Source organism: Bubalus bubalis, chromosome 3 (genome assembly GCF_019923935.1).
Source record: "Bubalus bubalis isolate 160015118507 breed Murrah chromosome 3, NDDB_SH_1, whole genome shotgun sequence".
In the NCBI taxonomy this organism is placed as follows: Eukaryota; Metazoa; Chordata; class Mammalia; order Artiodactyla; family Bovidae; genus Bubalus; species Bubalus bubalis.
In genome coordinates this window covers 87522243-87545922 of record NC_059159.1, presented here as the reverse complement: position 1 = coordinate 87545922, position 23680 = coordinate 87522243, and the positions used below count along the sequence as shown (strand labels likewise).

General features: G+C 45.8%; 1 long non-coding RNA gene across 2 annotated transcripts in view; it reads left to right on the top strand.

Annotated features, from left to right (window-relative positions):
* Positions 1 to 22837, top strand: part of LOC123332796 — a 29770-nt gene extending 6933 nt beyond the window's left edge. Inside the window, exons 2-3 of one of the 2 annotated variants that reach the window (XR_006549832.1) lie at positions 16909 to 17064; positions 18409 to 22837. This is a non-coding gene — a long non-coding RNA (uncharacterized LOC123332796). Of the gene's footprint in view, positions 1 to 12290; positions 17065 to 18408 lie in introns of those variants that run through there. The other variant, XR_006549831.1, reaches the window with a different exon arrangement.
* Positions 22838 to 23680: the final 843 nt, after the last annotated feature.

Genomic DNA, 23680 nt, shown 5'->3' with positions numbered 1-23680 from the left:
CTGCTGTACAACAACACAAATCAGCCATAATTATACATATATCACACGCCTTTCTAGCCTCCCAGGTGTGAGTAATTTCATAGGTTAATGAGTGGAAGGATTATTACAATTATTTTGAAGAAGGGGCCAGGATTTCCACTATTTGGGTCACCGCCCACTTTTTGGCCTTTGATGGTTGGCCCTGAACTCTCCTGGTGCCTGTGGGTGTTGATGTGTTACAATGAGTGTATAATGAGCCTCAAGGTCCCCTCGAAGGCAAATCTTTCTCCATATTGTGCCAGATCGGTTCTAACCAGTTTTTGTGTTATCCTCAATGGCTATGTACGGATTCCCTGGTGGTACAATGGTAAAGAATCTGCCTGCCAATACAGGAGATGCAGGAGATTCTGGTTTGATCCCTGGGTCGGAAGATCCCTGGTGAAGGAAATGGCAACCCACTCCAGTATTCTTGCCTGAAAAAATCTCGTGGACAGAGGAGCCTGGCAGGCTACAATCTGTCTACAACCTCTACAACCTCTGTCTACAACCCCTAGTGGGGTTGCAGAGTCGGATGGACACAACTGAGCACGCACCTGTGCACAATGGTTATGTCGTTCTTTTAAAGATTGTGTCCTGCCCTCTTCCCTCCTGTGTCAGGTAGACATCAGAAACAAAGACCATGTGAAATGTTATTTTGCTGGTGCTGCAGGATTGGAAATGGCAGCTCCTCTGGCCACCTAAGCCACGGGTGAGGGAGTTATGCCATGGATCAATAAAATGGACAAAGACATAAATCTCCTATTTAAAGTTGTGTGTTACAGACTGTAGTGTAAAAACCTTGCTCTAAACTACAAACAACTTGAGCTCATTGTCATGGTTGGACCACAAAGAAGGCTGAACACCAAAGAACTGATGGTTTTGAGCCATGGTGTTGGAGAAGACTCTTGAGACTCCCTTGGACTGCAAGGAGATCCAACCAGTCAACCCTAAAGGAAATCAATCCTGAATATTCATTAGAAGGACTGATGCTGAAGCTCCAATACTTTGGCCACCTGATTTGAAGAGCCGGCTCTTTAGAAAAGAACCTGATGCTGGGGAAAATTTGAAGGTAGGAGGAGAAGGGGACGACAGCATGAGATGCTTGGATGGCATCACTGACTCAATGGACATGAGTTTGAGCAAACTCTGGGAGACGGTGATGGACAGAGAAGCCTGGCATGCTGCCGTTCATAGGGTCACAAAGACTCCCACACTACTGAGCGACTGGACGACAACTGTTCATTGTTAAGGTCAATACCTGTGTGCTTGATCACATCGTGTAAGGACGGATACGGTGATCCACAGACATTCAGTGTCATCGACTCATTGTTTCTTTAATGGTCAACTGTTGCGCTTTTGTGTTTTTCTTACTGAGTTAAGAAGGCTTTTAGTAAGGAAGTGAGCCCTCTGAATTTGCTATTTACTGATATTGTTATGTAACATGCAAGTGTTTGAAAGTGGTCATATTTGTACATCTTTTCCTTAAAAACTGCAAACTTCTCTGTGTGTGCCAGGCATCCAGGCATGGGTGTCTGGAGTCCTTTTCAAGCATCAGTCCATTGAATTCTCACAACAACAAGAGGTAGGTATTGCTATCATGCCCATTTAACAATTAAGGCGGTGGTTCTCAGCCTAATTCCCACCTAGCATGTCCATGGGAAGCCCTGTGCCTACAAATTCTAGAGGCCCACAGATGGCTAGTTCTGTTAACAGGTAGGGTAGTGGGTCCCCAGAGAAAGAAAATCAGACATGACTTGACATAAGAGAAGCCCATTTTTGGCCTAAGTCATTTTATGATGTAAGTCTGGTCACAATGCTTGCCCTTACATAGGTCTCAGTAATAACGGTCTTAAGGGAACAAAACTGCTTTGGGCAAGAGGAGCAACATAGCAAAGATAATAGATGGTTGTAAAGACTCTCAGCTCTGCATCAGTGGTAAAGACTAGCCTGAAGCATTGTTTTGAGCTGATTTGCAGAATTTAATCCCCCTCAGGCACTCAGCCACCAGAACTGGAACCTAAGGGATGATAATGTTCACCTTTTCTGATCTGACTGATTTCAATCCACTGAAGTTTGGACTCTATGGCCCAAGCTTCTTCATGAATATATATCTACCCTTTAGCTTAAAACTTCCCCAATTTTGCTGTTTGGGGAGATACTGCATTGGGAGAAAGTGAAAGTGAATTCGCTCAGTCATGTCCGACTCTTTGTTGAGGGCAGCCCACTAGGTTCCTCCCTCTATGGGATTCTCCAGGCAAGAGTACTGGAGTGGGTTGCCATTTCCTTCTCCAGGGGATCTTCCCGACCCAGGGATCAAACCCAGGTCTCCCGCATTCCAGGCAGACGCTTTAACCTCTGAGCCACTGGGGAAGCCCCCAGGTATTCTCTTTACTTGCTGCAAGTAATAAGTCCTTCCTTCTCTTGCTCCTTGGCTTGGTTGTGTCTGTTGGCTCGACACCTGCCAAGTGAACCCAGTTTTTTTAAAAATTTATTTTTCATTGAAGGATAATTGCTTTTACTGGAATGCAAAAGTAGGAAGTCAAGAGATACATGGAGTAATAGGCAAATTTGGCCTTGGAGTACAAAACGAAGCAGGTCAAAGGCTAACAGAGTTTTGCCAAGAGAATGCACTGGTCATAGCAAACGCCCTTTTCTGACAACACAAGAGAAAACTCTACACATGGACATCACCAGATGGTCAACACCGAAATCAGATTGATTATATTGTTTGCAGCCAAAGATGGAGAAGCTCTATACAATCAATAAAATCAAGACTGGGAGCTGACTGTGGCTCAGATCATGAACTCCTTATTGCCAAATTCAGACGTAAATTGAAGAAAGTAGGGAAAACCACTGGAGAAGGCAATGGCACCCCACTCCAGTACTCTTGCCTGGAAAATCCCATGGACGGAGGAGCCTGGTAGAGTGCAGTCCATGGGGTCGCTAAGAGTATGGCACGGCGGAGCGATTTCACTTTCATTTTTCACTTCATGCATTGGAGAAGGAAATGGCAATCCACTCCAGTATTCTTGCCTGGAGAATCCCAGGGACAGAGGAGCCTAGTGGGCTGCCGTCTATGGGGTCGCACAGAGTTGGACATGACTGAAGTGACTTAGCAGCAGCAGTAGCAGCAGCAGGGAAAACCACTAGATCATTCAGGTACAACCTAAATCAAATCCCTAATGATTATACAGTGGAAGTGAGAAATAGATTCAAGGGATTAGATCTGACAGAGTGCCTGAATAACTATGGATGGAAGTTCATGACATTGTACAGGAGGCAGTGATCAAGACCATCCCCAAGAAAAAGAATACAAAAAGACTAAATGGTTGTCTGAGGTGGCATTACAAATAGCTGAGAAAAGAAAAGATGCAGAAGGCAAAGGAGAAAAGGAAAGATACCCATTTGAATGCAGAGTTCCAAAGACTAACAAGGAGAGATAAGAAAGCCTTCCTCAAGTGATCAATGCAAAGAAATAGAGGAAAACAATAGAATGGGAAAGGCTAGAGATCTCTTCAAGAAAATTAGAGATACCAAGGGAACATTTCATGCAAATATGGACACAATAAAGGACAGAAATGGTATGGACCTAACAGAAGCAGAAGATATTAAGAAGAGGTGGCAAGAATACACCAAAGAACTATACAAAAAAGATCTTCATGACCAAATAACCACGATGGTGTGATCACTCACCTAGAGCCAGACATCCTGGAATGCGAAGTCAAGTGGGCCTTAGGAAGCATCACTACGAACAAAGCTAGTGGAGGTGATGGAATTCCAGTTGAGCTATTTCAAATCCTGGAAGATGATGCTGTGAAAGGGCTGCACTCAATATGCCAGCAAATTTGGAAAACTCTACAGTGGCCACAGGACTGGAAAAGGTCAGTTTTCATTCTAATCCCAAAGAAAAGCAATGCCAAAGAATGTTCAAACTACCACACAATTGCACTCATCTCCCCCACTAGCAAAATAATGCTCAAAATTCTCCAACCCAGGCTTCAACAGTAGGTGAACCATGAACTTCCAGATATTCAAGCTAAATTTAGAAAAGGCAGAGAAACCAGAGATGAAATTGCCAACATCCATTGGATCATCAAAAAAGCAAGAGAGTTCCAGAAAAACATCTACTTCTGCTTTATTGACTATTCCAAAGCCTTTGACTGTGTGGATCACAACAAACTGTAGAAAATTCTTAAAGAGATGGGAATACCAGACCACCTGATCTGCCTCTTGAGAAATCTGTATGCAGGTTAAGAAGAAACAGTTAGAACTGGACATGGAACAACAGACTGGTTGCAAATTGGGAAAGGAGTACGTCAAGCCTGTATATTGTCACTCTGCTTATTTAACTTATATGCAGAGTACATCATGAGAAACACTGGGCTGGATGAAGCACAAGCTGGAATCAAGATTGCTGGGAGAAATATCAATAACCTCAGATATGCAGATGACACCACCCGTATGGCAGAAAGTGAAGAAAAACTAAAGAGCTTCTTTATGAACATGAAAGAGGAGAGTGAAAAAGTTGGCTTAAAACTCAACATTCAGAAAACAAAGATCATGGCATGCAGTCCCATCACTTCATGGCAAATAGATGAGGAAACAATGGAAACAGTGACAGACTTTATTTTTTTGGGCTCCAAAATCATTGCAGATGGTGACTGCAGCCTTGAAATTAAAAGATGCTTACTCCTTGGAAGAAAAGCTATGACCAACCTGGACAGCATATTAAAAAGCAGAGACGTTACTTTGCCAACAAAGGTCTGTCTAGTCAAAGCTATGGTTTTTCCAGTAGTCATGTAAGGATGTGAGAGTTGGAGTATAAAGAAAGCTGAGCGGTGAGGAATTGAGGATTTTGAAGTGTGGTGTTGGAGAAGACTTTTGAGAGTCCCTTGGACTGCAAGGAGATCCTAAAGGAAATCAGTCCTGAATATTCATTGGAAGGACTGATGCTTAAGCTGAAACTCCAATACTTTGGCCACCTGATGTGAAGAACTGACTCATTTGTAAAGACCCTGATGCTGCAAAAGATTGAGGGCAGGAGGAGAAGGGGATGACAGAGGATGTGATGGTTGGATGGCATCACCGACCCTATGGGCATGAGTGTGAGTAAACTCTGGGAGTTGGTGATGGACAGGGAAGCCTGGCGTGCTGCAGTCCATGGGGTCGCAAAGAGTCAGACACGACTGAGTGACTGAACTGAACTACTTTACAATATTGTGTTGGTATCTGCCACACATCAATACACATTAGCCATAGGTATACTTATGTCCCCTCCCTCGCACCTCCCACCCCTCTAGGTTGTCACGGAGCACCGGTTTGAGCTCCCTGAGTCATACAGCAAATTCCCGATGGCTGTTTTCCATGTGGTAGTGGATATGTCTCCATGCTGCCTCTCCATTCATCCCACCCTCTCCTTCTCCCACTGTGTCCACAAGTCCATTCTCTGTGTCTGCGTCTCCACTGCTGCCCTGGTTCATCAGCACCATCTTTCTAGATTCCACATGTATGCATTAATATACGATATTTGTTTTTCTCTTTCTGACTTACTTCACTTTGTATAATAGGTTCTAGGTTTGTTCACCTCATTGGAACTGACTCAAATGCATTCCTTTTTACAGCTGAGTAATGTTCCACTGTATATATGTATCACATCTTCTTACTGGATTCATCTGTCGATGGACATCTAGGTTTCTTCCATGTCCTGGCTATTGTAATCAGTGCTGCAATGAACACTGGGGTACATGTGTCTTTTTCAATTATGGTTTCCTCAGGACATATGCCCAGTAGTGGGATTGCTGGGTTGTATAGTAGTTTTATTCCTAGTTTTTTAAGGAATCTCCGTACTATTCTCCATAGAGGCTGTATCAATTTGCATTCCCACCAAAAGAAGGTGAACCCAGTTTTTCAGGTAACAATTTTCTGTAAGGATGGAAGCATTACTACATATCTCTCCCAAGAGCATGAGCCATGTCACATGTGTGTATCAGGCTCTGTCACTGGAGGTTAAGATAAGACATTCCTAGAACTTCCCTGGTGACTCACTGGCTAAGACTCTGTGTTCCCTATGCGGGGGCCCAGGTTCAATCCCTGGTCAGGGAACTAGATCCTGCATGCTGCAACTAAAAAACATATCGATGCTGCTATTGCCACTAAAGATCCTGCGTGTACAACTAAGACCTGTGCAGCCACATAAACAAATATTGAAAAAAATCCAAAATCTTCCCAGAAAACCATCAGTCAGGAATTTTGGGTCTTTTGAGCATGAGCTGCCTGTTCTTTCTTGTTTCCTGCAATATATCTTTCCCTGTTCCCTACTCTGTTTCTACTTGTCTGTCCTTTCTGCGTGTTGGACACAGGAATGAGTTCAACAGCAAATGGATGACACCAAGCTGGTGACAAGCAACCTTGCTGATGTAAATGCTGAGAGACATTTTTGACTACTCTTGCAGCTCAGATGGTAAAGAATCTGCCTGCAATGCAGGAGACCCGGGTTTGATCCCTGGGTTGGGAAGATCTCCTGGAGAAGGGAATGGCTCCTCACTCCAGTATTCTTGCCTGGAGAACTCCATGGACAGAGGAGCCCGGTAGCTACAGTCTGTGGGGTCGCAAAGAGTCAGACACCACTGAGCGACTAACTTACTTTTCATATTTGCAGCTCACTGACTGACCAGATCCCTCCAAGTCAACTGAACACGCCTCCACATTTATGAACTCCATCACCTGGCCCCTTTCTAGGCTCCCTTCTTTCCTTCCAAAATGCACAGCACCCACACTGAATACCCTCCCCGTAGTCAAGTATAGATGTGAGAGTTGGACCATAAAGAAGGCTGAGCACTGAGGAATTGATGCTTTCAAGTTGTGGTGCTGGAGACTACTCTTGAGTCCCTTGGACAGCAAGAAACTCAAATCAGTCAATCCTAAAGAAAATCAAAACTGCATATCCATTGGAAGGATTCATGCTGAAGCTCCAGTACTTTGGCCACCTGATGTGAAGAGCCGACTCATTGGAAAAGCCTCTGATGCTGGGAAAGATTGAGGGCAGGAGGAGAAGGAGACGACAGAGGATGAGATGGTTGGATGGCATCACCGACTCGATGGACATGAGTTGGAGCAAACTATGGGAGATAGTGAAGGACAGGGAAGCCTGGTGTGCTGCAGTCTCCGGGGTGGCAAAGAGTCGGACAGGACTTTTGTTGTTCAGTCAGACTGAGAAGGAAATGGCAACCCACTCCAGTGTTCTTGCCTGGAGAATCCCAGGGACGGGGGAGCCTGGTGGGCTGCCGTCTGTGGGGTCACACAGAGTGGGACACGACTGATGCGACTTAGCAGCAGCAGCAGCAGCAGACACTGAAAAACAATCTGTGACCAGTGGCGACACCTAGTGGCCAAAGCGGCGGCAACAGCCAAAGAACCAGGATTCCTGGTTTTCTCTCCTGGTGCATACATCCGTGTGTGCTCAGTCTGTGACCCCATGGACTGTAGCCCGCCAGGCTCCTGTGTCCATTGGATTTCCCAGGCAAGAATACTGGAGTGGCTTGTCATTCCCTCCTCCAGGGGGATCTTCTGACCCTTGGACAAAGGAAACCCTCAAGGAGACTATGAGATTTCCCAGGAGGGAGGACCCTTGTGCAAGAGAAGAAAGAGAGGTGAGATAAGGGCTCAGAGTCAAGTGGTTTGAATTATTAAAAGGAATGTGACTTCATCTGCTGCCCTAAGCTAGGTACAGGCATTAAGGATTGATGGCTGCTTTCATCATAAAAAAGGATGGAAGGAGACCAGACGTTTTCTGCCTCCTGTAGTTTTGCCAAGAGAATCAAACCTCAGTCAAGCTACCAATTTGAAGGATTGAATTGAATACAATTCATGTATTCATGAATATGCAGTCAGCACATCTAGACTGTGGGAACCTGGACAGATCAAATGGGCCAGGTTCTTCCACAGATAGATTTAAAGAAAAATAGGGACACCTCCAGATTATAAGATACAAGATTGGAAGAGACTTAAAAGGCATGTCAAAGCTTTTAAAATATTCCAACTAAACCACAATGTCTATAGATACACATTTGGCTGAAAAAAAAAACCCACTTAATAATGGTGGGATATTGCTGACCTGTTAGGGGAGCAAGGAGGGGACCTGTGGTTGGAATGAGGGACCTAGGTGGGCTTCTGGGGTGGCTGCAGTGGTCTGTGTCTTGACCTAAAGGCAATTTCCTTGGAATAATTCATCAAGTCACACATTTATATTGTTACCTGTGCTTTATTTAAAATAAATTTTTTTTTTCCAATGAAAGAAGAGTGATGCTGGTGAGTCGTAACCCTGAAAGGAGAGCACCTCTACCTTTGGTGAGGACAACACTGGTATTCTGGGGATAAGGGAGTAGTGACCTGTAAGTGGGTGGATGAAAATTCACTGAGGTTTGCAAAATGGTGATATCCTATCACTTCTTTTTCGTTTAATAGCTGGAGTACTTCATAAAGAGAAAATTCCCCTCATGTACTATTGGTCACCCAGTGATAAAGACCATATAGGGAAGGCAGGATCAGTCTTTGATTTTTTTTCCCTTTACTACTTTTCAAGATAAAAAACTTGCTTCCTTACCATCCTTCAGAAAGGACTGCACGTATGTAATTAACGCATGGATTTAAACGTACTTGATGGGCTTCAAAGCCAGCACACTTGTTATCATTTATACTCAATTTGTTCCATCTGGGGCCAGGGAGAGCCTCACGTTGATTCTTGAATTTTTCTGATAGGATCCTGGTAATTGGCCGTTTCCTTGTTCCCCGTAGGACAGTGTATTGTCTTTTTGTCTGTTTCCTACGCAGACTCACACTCAGCCGTTACTCAGAGAAACCCTGTTTACCTGTTTTTATTTTAGTGAGACGTATTTCAAAGCCTGATCTAGGTTCTAGGACTGCTCACTGCTAGTGGTTTGGTCATCACTGTTAGCCCTTTTCAGTGGACAGAGCTACCGGACATTTTAAAGTCATGAGAAGGTTGAGAGTTGCTCTCTGTATATGGTCCATAATAAAGGTTTTTTTTTTTTAGCCCTCACTGACCTTAAGTTTCCTGGAATCATTGTTTATAAGTGGGGGTATCAGCTTTGCCATGAGCCAAATTCTGGTCTTAGGATGGTGTTCTACCGACCCCAATTCTTCTGTTGAGTGTTGGTTAGAAATAGCATGACTACCTCACTCCTTGTTCTCAGTTGGCATGTGGTTGCCACACAGAGACTCGTGTGGAGGCTGTCCCCTCCACAGTGAGGAAGTCGCCACTCTAGATGACTTGAGTGTCCCAGAGATTTTTAAACAGTTTTTACTTTAAGTTCTCTCTCTTTTTTTTTTTTTTAAGCTGTGCTGGGTCTTTGTGGTGGCACGTGGGATCTTAGTTCCTGGACCAGGATTCGAACCTGCATCCCCTGCATTGAAAGGTGTATTTTTAACCACTGGACCACCAGGGAGGTCCCCCCAGGTCTCTTTATCACCTGGTTTTCTGCTACCAAATGTTCCCTCCCACTGGTCCCTGCTCCTTCCTGACCTGTTGCCCTGTTCCTATGACCCCCAGTGCCTCCCAGCTATTCTCCAGGACCCCCAGCCTTCAAGACCCTTCAGGAGGCTTCGGGTCTCATGAAGCCTTCTTGGACTATCTAAGCCTCCTTCAGCTTTCATACCTGTGAAGCGGAGAAAATTGAACCCACTTCACCAGGTTGTGAAATGTAAATGAGTTGCTAGTGGTAAAGAATCCGCCTGCCAATGCAGGAAATAAAAGACCCAGGTTCGATCCCTGTTTCAGGAAGATCCCCTGCAGAAGGAAATGGCAACCCACCCCAGTATTCTTGCCTGGGAAATCCCATGGACAGAGGAGACTGGCGGGCTACAGTCCACGGTGTCACAAAGCATTGAACACAACTGAATCCTCACACACACATAATTAGGCTTAGCACAGCACATTCAATACATTTCAGCTTTCTTTTTCCTTACTCTAGGCCCATAGTTCTCAACCCTGCTGCATATTAGAAACATCTGAGGAAGCTTTTAAGAGAAAACAGTGATGTTTTATCCCCAGTTCTGGAGATTCTGACTCAGTGGGTCAGGACAATTGGCATTGTAAGTTCTCAAGGTGATTCTGGAGCAGGAGCTGGCAACTCACACTGGCAAACCACCACCTCCATTACTACCTCCCTGGTCCTGTGAGGTGAGACCCTCCTGTGGCATTTCAGTAACTTTTTGCTGACTCTACATCAAGCAGGGCTCTGTTACTTAAAACCAAGAGAGGCCTATGACTGCAGAAGGAATCTAAGAAAAATGATTGGATTGAGTTAGATCCCAGGCAACTCTGGAACTGAAGATGCTTCCCTGTCCTCAACCCACCTATTCCTTGGTGGACCACCTCTGAGTTGTCTCTTTGGAGGTGTCAACTACAAATTGTCACTTGCCAAGAGCATTTGCCAGAGACTGAGCAACAAGGGCATTTGCCATCTGCCTCTGTGAACCCTGTGTGGCTGCCCACCTTCAGCGCCCGTTAAGGGAGTTCAGGGAGGTGACTGAGGCACTCTGTGCTCCAGGGAAACTGGTGGAACAGATCTTTAGATCATTAGATATTTTTAGGAACTGATTTTGTGATCCCAAACCTAGCATCTCCTCGTATCTAGAAAATCACTAAATCCCTTCATGATGACATCAGCTCCTCGTGACTAGCAGAAAACCTTTTGTAAAGTAAGCACTTGACTGCACTGAACTCCCCCTTCACCAAAATCTTATATATTAACCTTCCCCCACTGCCTCTTTGGAGCAGTCTCTCAGAGCTCTCTGAGGTGCTGTCTCCCGGGCTGCAGTCCTCATTTTGCCCCAGCTAAAACTGGACTAGCAACTCATGTTGTGCGTCTGTTTAGTCGACAGAGGCCATGTCTGTTGTGGTGATTGGGTGTGCTGCTTAACGCTGTCCCCATCTCAGAGAGACCCAGCTGCTGCTTGAGTAAAATTTTAGTAACATATATTCTTATGACATTAGCTCAACAAATTTGAGGGAAAAAAAAAAATCCCTAAAAGTCTCTTTCTTACTTTCTGCCTTGCCTTTGAAACCAACTATGGCAGCTGCTAACAGAGGCATCTGTCTGTATGTAGAATATGTTCTGTTCTGGAGAACAAAGAGAATTATTAAAAGGGCGGCAGGAGATGGGAGTGTTTGTCAGCATTCAGTTTTGTTTTTAAATATTTATTTGGCTGTGCCAGGTCTTAGCTGCGGCACATGGGATCTTTAGTTGTGGCATGTGGAATCTAGTTCCCTGACCAGGGCATCGAATCCATGCCCTCTGCGTTGGAAGCTCAGAGTCTTAACCGCTGGACCACCAGGGAAATCCCCAGCATTCCCTCTGTTCTCCTTCCTCAGCTGAATCACCTAGTCTTCCTCTTTTTCTATTCTTTTGCTCACCGTGCCCTTGTGCTTCTACCCTGGGAAGACAGAACAGCCCTGTCCTTCATGGTCTGTCAAATCCACACAAGTCTCCATTCCAAGATGCTGAGCAAACCCGACAGCTGGTAAACCCCACCTTGACTTCTTTCTTTTACAAATGAGCAGCAGATCACTACACGGTTCCAACAGGGAAATTTGCACAACAGTTTTGCACCACGGGGATAAGGACATAGTCTATCTCCTGAGGATGATTAGATGAGATAGAACCATGGGTTTCAGACTTGGCTGTGCATTAGAATCACTGGAAAAGTTTCAAAAATTCCAGTGCTGAGCAGCACCCAGATATGCTCAATCCAGATATGCTCAATCAGAACTTCTGGTTTTGGGAGCTATCCATCAAAATTTAAAAAGTCTTTTGGGACTTCCCTGGTGGTCCAGGGGCTAAGACTCCACGTTCCCAGTACCAGGGAGCTGGATTCTGTCCCTGATCAGGGAACTAGATCCCACATGCTTCAATGAAGACTGAAGATCCTGTTTGCTGCCACTAAGACGTGGGGCAGCCAAATAAATAAAAATAAATGTTAAAAAATGACACCTGCCCTCAGGAAATGTTCCGGGGTACGTAATTGAAAAATATTAAAAAAAAATTAAAAGCATCTCTCTAGCTAATTCCAACATGCAGCTACATTTCAGAGCCAGTGAGATAGTACTTGTTTATAAGTACTCAGTAACTGTGTTTATTAAGGGCTTCCCAGGTGGCTCAGTGGTAAAGAATTCACCTACCAATGCAGGACATGCAGGTTCGATCCCTGGGTCAGGAAGATTCCCTGGAGAAGGAAATGGCAACCCACTCCAGTATTCTTGCCTGGAGAATCCCATGGACAGAGGAACTTGGCAGGCTACAGTCCATGGGGTCGCAGAGTCAGACATGACTGAAGTGACTGAGCACAGCACACATGAGCATCACAGCTTTCTCCGAGAAGTTCCAGAAGTTCATCTAAGGGAGCAGAGCAGCTCAGAGCCCCTGACTCAGAGTGTCCGGAGACGTGGAGGTTGGATCTTCTGTGGCCACTGCAGGAAAGCCCATGGGACTGGCAGACTTTGAGGGGGAAAAGGGCTTTACAACCAGAGGTAATCGCTGAATACAGTGCTGCAAAGGAGAGAAGGCTCATGGTGTGTCTGCAAAGCAGGCATCTAACGTAATGGATGAGGGGCAGCCACGGCTGCTAATCCTGCGGAAGGAAGGACTTCTGTTAGGGATCTTGTAACCCTTTCCTTGCCTCGAGCTGACCTCCAGGGTGATCCTGCTTAGGAAGGTCCCAGTGCTTTCTCTCTACTTCTGGGTCTTTTGGGAGGTGGTCTAGGGGCATAGCCTTGCCTGTCCTGTCACTGGGCCCATAGAACTCTTTCTATAGGAACCATCCAGGAAGACTTTACTCAGCGTTCCAAGTCTGTTCACACACACACACACACAGCCACCCACACCCCATGATCATGGCTCTTCCAGCCCAGCTCTGTGCCTGGGTGCCACCTCCTTCCTGTTCCATCCTTGAAGATTCATATTCTAGGATAGGGCAGAGGAAGGGGAAAATTTGAGTGTGTTCTGTACCCAAGCGCTTCCCAGGTGGCACTAGTGATAAAGAATGAGCCTGCCCATGCAGGAGAAGTTAAGAGACACAGATTCAATCCCTGGGTCAGGAAGATCCCCTGGAGGAGGGCATGGCAACCCACTGCAGTATTCTTGCCTGGAGAATCCTATGGATTCTCCACCTGGTGGGCTACAGTCCATAGCATGCTCTATACCTAATCACAGCAAAACTTTTGCAAAAATCTTACATAGTTTGTGTAGTTCTTCCCATTTTACAGAAGAGGAAACATATTCTTCCCAAGGTCACATGGTGGGCATACCAGTTAGCTTTTACTTTGTTACAAACCATCCCCCAAATCAGTGGCTAAGAATAACCATTTGTTTAGCTCACAGTCCTAGAGACTGGCTGGGGTGTTGGGAGTAGGGCACAACCCATCAGTTGACCTCTTCCATCCTCCAGTAGGACAGCTGAGCTGGTTTACATGGCAGCTTGGCAGGATTCCTCTTGGAAGGCTGGGTGGACGCAAGGCCCCCTGATACCTCTGCTTGGAACTAGTCCTGTCAATGATGTCATAATCTCAACTGGCCAAAGCAGACCATGAGAGCTGCCTAGATTCAAGTGATGGGGAGAGAAACTCTAATTTACTGTTGGGAGCAGCTTCACAGTCATATTGCAAAGGGGCAGGAATACGGGGAGGGGTTGGGGTGGAGGGTCATGTCCACCCTGCAGTCGACTGCAAGTTGTGAGGTGACAGAAGTAGGATTTTATTTTTCAATTACAAAGATAACACACACACATGAGAACAATTGAAACAGTAAACAGAAGGGGAAATGAAGAAGAGAAATTCTCATTCTTAGTCCTGGGCTAGGAAAAAATGTTCTAATCTAGTCCTACTCTCTACATGTAAGCATGATCAAGAATTCCTTGTTTATCTTGACACAATTTTTCCTGCATATGCATGGACGGGAGCATGCACAATTTTCCTGCACTTTAGTCTTTTCTCTTAATAATGCAACTAAGTTCTTTTCACAGAAGCACAACTAGAAATGCTCCATTCCTTTTAAGGTCTACATAGTAATCCACTGAATAAATGTGCTGTTTATTAAACTACATATCCTATTGTTGGACACTTAGGTTTTCTGGTTTTTATTGTTAAAAATGCCGCTGCAGTGACTCTCCATGAATATCCTTTGTGTACTTGGAGACTAGATTCCCCCAAGAGGAATTTCTGTGTTGAACAGCAGAGTTGAAACTTGGTCTGTTCCCAAAGCACCTGCACTTTTCAAGATGGGTCTTCAGTTATCTGGGGCTTCCCTGATGGTTCAGCGGTAAAGAATCCTTCTGCCAATGCAGGAGATGAGGGTTTGATCCTGGTTTGGGAAGATCCACTGGAGAAGCAAAGAGCAACCCACTCCAATATTCTCGCCTGGGAAATCCCATGGACAGAGAAGCCTGGCGGGCTACAGTCCAAGGGGTCACAAAGAGTCGGACACCACTGATCATGAGTGCTTCAGTTACCCACTGTTCCTCCAGGCTTTTCTGTGACTAGAAGCTATTTTGAGAAGCATGGCCCCCTGTGCACATATGCATATATTGGACTTCTCCACACTCTTCCTTCCTAAGCGAGCTCAAGAGGTCCCGAGCTATGCATTATTAAGTTCTTCCAAGAGGATACAGATTAGGTATCTTTTCTGTGTCTTCCTTCATGATTTTTCTGGGAGACACGTACTACTTTGTTAGAGGCCAGTCATACAAGAAACCTAATAACCAGTGTTAACTTACAAACGATAGATTCCATCCAAATGAAGGCCTAAGATATAAACGAAGATTTCACAAATACTGGAAATACAAATTGATGGTAAAAGAAGCCAAGCAATTACACAGCAATAATAGCAGAGCCCTATATTGACCAGTTAGTGAAGTCGCTCAGTCGTGTCTGACTCTTTGAGACCCCATGGACTGTAGCCTACCAGGCTCCTACATCCATGGGATTTTCCAGGCAAGAGTACTAGAGTGGGGTGCCATTTCCTTCTCCAGGGGATCTTCCCAACCCAGGGATCGAACCCGGGTCTCCTGCATTGCAGGCAGATGCTTTACCCTCTAAGCCACCAGGGAAGAATTGAACAGTTAGGATTACATGAATTCCATCCTTGTTCTTGGCAACAGTTCATGAGTATTAAGTACAGAAACAAATGTGCAGTGAAGCTTTTGCTTAAGATCTTATTTTTTTATTCTTTGATATTCTTTTTTTTTTTTTTCATGGATCTTGATACCCACATGCCACCTGCCTGGTTGGAGCCTTGAATTCTGACCAAGTCTGTATGGACTTAACTCTTTTATGAACAGCAGGTTGGTGACTGTCAGAATCTGGAGGTGGTAGGTAAGCACGCTCAGACACCTCACTCCATTTCTCACAGCCTCTGATTATGTTCCCGAGTAGATGTAGCCAGTAATTCTGCAGAAGGGAACGCACCACAGGGGGCTCATTTCTGGGATGTGGGGACAGTCTGCCTTGCAGGGCTGCTCTGCAGATAGGTTAAAAAAGTGGATTTCCAGAGAAGGCAGTTTCAAAAAGTAATTACTTAATGGTTGGGTTCTTTAGAGAATTAAAAGCGTGTGCCTCAGACTTCAGGGCAGGAGGTATCCAGTTCCCAGTCTGTTATTTAATAACAGAGATATTGCTGCTGTCAAAAAGGAAGGGTTCTGCAATGTTCTTATTTTTATAGCTCAAAGAAGAATGTTTTATTCCACAGAACATGGAGCATCCAAGCATTTAAAGGCTAATTAATCTCTGCATTTCTTCATTCATGTGTTCAACATTTGAGCGCCAAGCACCATGCTGGGTGGAGATAAAGTTAAATAAAACACATATACAACCTTCCCATGTATCAGTTAGCTTTGGCTATATAACAAACACCCCCAAAATATGGTGGCTTAAGATGAAAACTGTGTATTTAGTTTACAAGACTCTGGGTCAACAATTTGGGTGGGGTTCATCTGACCAGTTCTTCTGGCCTTGGCTGAGTCTACTCAGGGTCTGTGGTCAGCTGTGGGGTCAGTCAAGGCTGGGTGGCCTGGGGAACCTAAGCTAGGATGGCTCATCTCTTGCTCCATACCCTCAGCCTCTGGCAGTGTGGCCTGGACTTACATAGCATCTAGGAAGATTCCAAGAGAATGAGGGGAAGGCTGTCAGGTCTCAAGGATTAGGTGTGGAACTGACATAAATAGTCATTCAATTGGTCAAATCAGAATAAATCAAGTTACAAGTCCAGGCCAGATTCTGGGGAAAGAGGGAATACCTCCTGATGGTCATGGGCAAGAGACTTGGCAACAAGCAGGGGAATGATGGTGGCGAATTTTGCAGAGTCTGTCTCACTGTCAGAGACAGGAAATTGTGATAAGTGCAATTAAGACATTGTTTCCTTCTCTTTGTCTCTTTTCCTTCCTCTAAGTAACACTTTTATGTTCTACATCATGGAAATCTAGTCACTGCAGGTAAAACACTTCAACAAGTCAAAACCTGGGGCAGTGCTGCTTCTGTGACATTTCTGCTTTTTCATGTCTAAAGGCAGTTGGAGTGATCCATGAAGCTCCCGACCACCAAGCTGCTGGTCATATAGCATGCTTGATTTTATGAGAGCATGCCCTGCCTTGAAAATACATCAACATTCAAACTGCGCCTGGATTTGGTTGAAACACATTGTATAGCTGCACACACACACACATGCATACACACACACACACACACGTCTATTTCTTCAACCAGAGGCAGAAAATCATCTTGTTAAAATGCCTGGTGTGAAACCAATGAAAATAAAGCCATAGTTAAAGCCAGAGCCATAAAATAGGATCTCTTAAGTGAGGACTTTTTTTTTATTCCATTAGCAAGAAACACGCATCAAAGTATGCAAGCTCAATGGCAACACCAGATGCATCTCATTAAATCGGTTTCCAGTATTTGCTGTCAGGGAACAGCTGTGTGTGAAGCACATCTCCCCGCCCCTTCCCACCACGTGAATCACTGACAAGAGAAACCCCGAGGTGAGTGGGTCTCAGGCTTCTGTGTGCATGAGAATCACATGGATGCGGGTGGGGTGGGGCATAATTCTGTTTAAAATGCTGTTCTTTACCCTCCCCTTCCGTAGGAATTTGCACACAGGTGGTCAGGATTGCTCTTTAAGCATCACTGCCTTCATCCTAGCGGAAAAGGCAATGGCACCCCACTCCAGTACTCTTGCCTGGAAAATCCCATGGACGGAGGGGCCTGGTGGGCTGCAGTCCATGAGGTCGCTAGGAGTCGGACACGACTGAGTGACTTCACTTTCACTTTTCACTTTCATGCATTGGAGAGGGAAATGGCAACCCACTCCAGTGTTCTTGCCTGGAGAATTCCAGGGACGGGGGAGCCTGGTGGGCTGCCGTCTATGGGGTCTCACAGAGTCGGACACGACTGAAGCGACTTAGCAGCAGCAGCAGCCTTCATCCTAGAGCAGTTTTCCTCCCAGAAATGTTAAAAAAAAAATGAATTAGGACCTTCATACTTCATGTTTCTTGGTCAGGCAGAAAGTACTAAGTGTCTGCCAGCCTAGTTCTCTGACATAGACTAAACTTCCCAGAGAACCTGAAATATGAACAGCAGTAACTCACTAACCAGGGACCAAAATGCCTTTCAAAAAACCCAGTTTGCCCCAAAGGGAAGCAAGTGCAGCTATAATTTGTGAATCCGCACCCGTGCTATTGTTTGAATTTCCTCTGAGATTGGACTCATAGGTTGTATATTTACAAAGGGAATTTGGGGCCACCTAGTTAAACTCCAACTTACAGATAAACTTAAGTCAAGGGTCTTCTCTAAAAGTGGCAGAGATGGGACAAAAACCCAGGTCTTCCCATTCTTTAGTTTTCTTAAAAAATGCAGTCTGCCACGCTCAGCCTTCTGAGAGTCCTTTGGGTGCAGGGTCTCTTGTGAAGCAGCCAGTCTAGTGGGGCAAAAATGGACAAACTAATGTCCTTGACTTTCTTTCCTGGTGTGCTGCTCAACTAAACAAGCTAACCCAGCACTCCTTCTGAAGAAGCAGGAGTCAGGTGACCTCGGGCTATTCCCCAGCCCAGGAGCAGCAGTACGGGGGTGGGGTGGGGTGACTGTGCGCTGAGCGTGCTCTGAGGAGCTGTGGTGTTTCCCCTGCCACGGCTCCCAGCCTCCCTCTGTCCTGTGTTCAGAGAGGAGACCTAACAGGCCTCCCCATGAGAGCTTCACACCTGCTTAACGTCCACCCCGTGCTAGTTAGCTGCCGCTTTCCCCGTCTCCCCCACCACAGACAGCACTAACCCAGTATGACAGTTCTTCGAGCAGAGCCAAAACCTGGTACAGCATCTTCCTCAAATTAGCTCCACAGGCAGCCACTTCAGATCATCCAGTCAGCGGGAGAGAGGGGACTAGTTTGCAATCCTGCTTCTGAGTGATTTCATCTAATAGACAATTTGGAAGTCAGCCTCCAGGGAATGAAGGTAAGAAGACCTCGCGGGGCAGGTGGGAGCAGGGAGAGCACAGAGCCAGAGCCATGGGACAATGAGGCTCAGGGCTGGGTCCCCCCAGCAGCCCGGGTTTTATCTGCTGACCTTCAGATAGGTATTCCTTCCCACTGAATCTCCACTGGTCCAGAAGGTGTGGTGGCGTGTATGTGTGTGCGTGTGTGACAAAGACTCCAGACAACCAGTTGGAGCTGCGGGTTCTGTTTGCAGCCATAGAACACAGTGATCCCACTGATGGGGCTCAAATGGATGTCCTTGACTTTCCTGGTGTGATTCTCAACCAAACAAGCTCACCTGACTGACAAGAGAATAAGGGTTTGTTACTCAAAGTATGGGCTTCCCTGGTGGCTCAGCAGTAAAGAATCCACCTGCTAAGGCAGGTTCCATTTCGGGGTCAGGAAGATCCCCTGAAGGAGGGCACAGCAACCCACTCCAGTATTCTTGCCTGGGGAATCCCATGGACAGAGGAGCCTGATGGGCTACAGTCCATAGGGTCGCAAAGAGTCGGACATGCCCAAAGTGACTTAGCATGCATGCAGGCACAGGTAATGTATATCCTTGAGAGTTTGAGAGGCACTGGCTTAGAAAGTCGCTAGGACTTCACACTGACTAGTATTTGAAGTGTGCCGGACTTTGGCAGATGTCACCAAGACAGGCCCTGTCATTAGAGTTGGCTCAGCGCATGCAAAGGCACCGGGCAGAGACCATGGTCCAGATTTGTGACCAATGTTGTTTGAGAGAGAAAACTCTGTTCTTGTTTTGCACAGCCCTTTTTATTTCTTCTCCCATCTGCTATTCATTCATCATTTCTTGTTGCTTCACCCTGTATAAGCCCTAATATCCAATTTTCAGAATTTCTTCCAATCTTCTTGGTCACTCCTGGGTTGTCTCAGCCCCTTCACTCCTTGTTTTCATAATCTGCTTCTCCACCATCTCCCTGCAGGCTTAGGGTTTTGACTGAGGCCCTCATTTTGCAGAAAATACTGCTATGGCTTGTCTTCACTGTAATTGTAGCTGATTTGTTTACTGCATTCAAAAAGGTCCATTCAATTCAAAAGGCAAATAATGAGGTTTGGAGTAGAAGTGCAGAGTGGGTCCTGTTTGCTGGCAAGAGGAGACAGTCTTACTCAACTGGTCTGTTAATTGGGGGTCTTTCACCTGTTCTAAAAGTTATTAAACATTCCCGTGGGCTGAGATTCCCATCTTGGTGGGCACTGGATGGCCAAGTGTCAGATACCAATGCTGCTAACCAGGTGACATACCTTTTCTCTGCATACGGCTTGCTACTCTAGCCTGACATCTTGGAAGACCACTTTGCTCAGTGCTGAGTGATGGCTAGATCAGTGTTATTCCCGCTAAATTCACTGCTATGGTCAGACTCCATGGAGTAACCACTTGACTATGTCTTCTCAATACTTAGAGGAACAGTTGATTAGAAGCAAAACAGGAGTCTCTAAAGTCTGTCAAGAAGAAAAGATTAACTGTTGAAATGGCTCCACTTGCCTTCACTGTCCTCATTCAGTCCACTAGCTGGTGGACTTAGAGCTGCCGTGCCTGGCTTCTGCTGGTTGCCAACATTTAGAGAAGGCAGACCTCTTTAAATCTGAGTCCCTGAATCTGCGGATTAATTGTATTTCCTTAACTCAGGCACCATTAAGAAGGATCTGTCACCATTTCCATTAAGATTAATGAGTTATATGATTAATTTCTAGTTGTACCAATGCTCTTGTGTGTGCACTTTTCCCCTGAGGATTCTTTTGGGTGAAGCTTTCCACGGTGGCATTTTTACACCAAACTGTATGATGATCCTCCCCTGTGCAACAGATGAGTCACTAATCATATGAGGCTATTGACATTAAAATTGAAGAAATCAAATATTTACTTCTCAGCTGCACCATCCATATTTCAAACGCTCATGAACCACATGTTGTTGCTAGTAGCTATTGATGAAGGACATTTTCATCATCATGGAAAGTTCTTTTAGACAGTACTGATAAAGACTCAGTAGAATTTAGAAAAAAGAACATGGGTTTCTGGGTCTTATGGGCCTGGTTTCTTCTGCACACAGATTACACTTCTGTGTTCTCAACTATTGCCTACCATGATTTGCATGTCATTCAGGTAAATAAGACACTGACATTTCAAAGGACTGACTATGCTTTATAGCTCGGTGGTTCTTAAATCTCAGTATTGGGATCACCTGGAGAACTTGCTAGAACCCAGTTTTCTGGGTCTCATCACGAGTTCTGAGAACATGCCTTTAGATTCCCAGGTGCTGCCCCTCAAGTCTTATGGAGCTGCCCTTGAATTGGGGAAACCAGAACACCTTGTTGGGCAAAGATGAAATCATCTGTATCCTTGATTTACACCAAGGAGGTCCACAAGCATATTCCTGAGGGTGTGAACATTCATTATTAACATTGTAACAACTGTGATTTCACTCAAAATAAAAAGAGCAATAAGCACCTATTCTGGGTCATCAATGACCATCTCAAAACCAACAACGGCATGCAATCTTGGTGCCTGCGTTAGCATTTGTACTTACAATCACAGGGTCAAACAATTTCCAGATCTGGTAGCATTTAACTTTCGAAGTAGTGTTTCCTAAGCTGGGTTCTATAGAGTTCACTGAATATATAGGTAGGAGCCCCACAGTCCCTATGTTTGAGAAACAGTGATCTGGGGGAGGGGGTGGAGGTGGACCCAGCAAGAGCAAGGGAGTGTTTTTCAGGGGGAGAGCGTGTGGCATTTGGATTGTGAAAGATTTTCTGTTCAGGACTTCCCCTCAGTTTGCAGGCTATTTAGCATTGCTGGGCTTTGACCATTAAATGCCAGGTGGTCCTCCAGAGTCACAGGACAAGCCCAAACCATCTGCACACGTTGAAAAATCCCCCTGTGGGGCACCAGTACAGCTTGCCTTTAGGTGAGAAAGCCCATAGGCCGTCAGGCTTGCTTGAGGCAGCTGGACCTCTGCTCTTTCCAACCATCTTACAGCTGCATCTGGGCCCTGGGGCCTCGCCTACCTATTTTTCTTCCATTACCCCCAGGCTTCCCGGTTAGATAGACCCCATGTTCAGGACACTGTGGTGGGGCCGCCTTCAGTCTACCGTTTGGCCTGTAGAGGGCAGCAGCACCCAGAACGTCCCGCTTGCTTTTTAACATGGGAAGTGGTAGTCAAGCCTTGCCACGCTGTTTCCTCCATCCCTCTTCATACCTTGCCGTTCTTTTTGGCAGTCTCCTCTAGAAAAGAGCTTCTCAACGTTCCCCCTTTGGCCTGGCAGCAGCAAAGGTGTTGTTTGGACCACAGGCTCATTATCCAGGATGCTGGAATGGGTTTAGGGCAGTCCTGGGGCACGTGGATTTCTTTGGTCTGCAGGGACCCCAGAAGCATTAGCGTCAAAACCAGGGGCTGGGCCTTGAGAGCAGAGAGAGCTGATTGCTAAAATCTGTGTCGGGGCTTCTCTGGTGGTCTAGTGGTTAAGAATCTGCCTTGCAATGCAGAGGGCTGAAGTTCCATGCCAGACTGGGGATGATCCCACATGCCAGCAGAGCAGCTAAGCCCGTGGGCCAAAACTCCCGGAACCTGCACTCTAGAGTTTATGAGCCACAACAAGAGAAACCGCTGTGGTGAGAAGCCCGTGCACGTCAACAAAGAGTGGCCCCTGCTCTCTGCAACCAGAGAAAGCCCGTAGGCATAAATAAATGAATTAAAAACCAAATCTGTGTCAGGCATAATATCCAGGTAAGGTTGTGGGCAGCAGACAGGAGGAGATGGAGGCTGACTGATGATGGGCAGCCCAGCATTTTCCCTGCTCAAATTTGTTTTCCTGTCTCTTCCTACCTCAGCTGCCCCTTATTCTTTTTTATGGTGGTCAAGACTTCCCTCCTTTCACACTGAGACATGTGACTGATGAGAGCAGAGAGTTACAGTGCCTAAGAGCTTTCTCCCAGTCACCCTTTCAAGATAACTGTTTATAACAGAAGATTGCAAAGACATAGAAACGATAGTATCATGAACCCCTATTTAGCCATCACCCAGCCTCAACAGCTGTCAGCTCATTGCCAGTCTGGGTTCTTTATCCCCCAGACCCCTCAGTCCCAGCATCAGTGTTCACAAATCCAAGACATCGTAGTATGTGCAGAGGGCTTTCCTCAGCCCAGTCAACCACGTCACGTGCTGGTGAAGAAGCTTTGGTGGCACGAGGTCCGGGCTGCTTGGTGTGTTAGACAAGGCCCCCTGCAACCTGCTACCACTCACCTTCTCAGCTTCTGTTTCTCCATCCCCCAGCACGCTCTACCCTTCCAGCCACATTGAACATTGTTCATTCACCCAAATGTGACATTTTTTCCACCCGTCACTTACAAGGATTTCCTTGTTAGACTTCTCATCCCCAACCTGCAGTCAGTGTTTGTGTTTTTCTTTCTTTTTCCTCAACCCCTAGATGGATTTAAACTCTCCTGTGGGCTCCAATGGCATCAAGACGCTTATTTATTATGCTGACTTATCAAAGGGGGCATATTTCTTACTACGATAGGCACTGCTTTAGGAGTATTCAAAAAAAAAATTAGCTGAGTCAACCCACGTAAAACAATTCTCATGAGGTGATAGATGGAACAAGTGAGGCGCAGAGAGGTTTAGTCACCTAGCTGGTAAGTGACAGAAAGTGAAGTGTTAGTCCATCTGTTGTGTCTGGCTCTTTGCAATCCCATGGACAGTAGCCTGCCAGGCTCCTCTCTCCATGAAATTTCACAGACAAGAATACTGGAGTGGGTTGCCATTCCCTTCTCTTGGGGATCTTCCTGACCCAGGGATTGAACCTGGGTGTCCCGCATTGCAGGAAGATTCTTTGCTGTCTGAGCCACCAGATAAGTGACACAGCTGAGATTCATACCCAGGCTCTCCTGCTTCTTAACCACCCTCGAGGCTGCTTATCCCAGCACAAGCTCTGTGGTTGTCACGTGTTTGTCTTCCTCTGTGGACCACGAAATCTGAGAGGAGGTGCTGGACCTCACTTTCCTCTGGGCCCCCAGTACTAACGCCTGTATCTGGCATATTGCTGCTCCTGACCACCCAGGGTGGAACCATGAATAAACATAAGGCACTCCCTCTACTCATTTGTGGGAACTT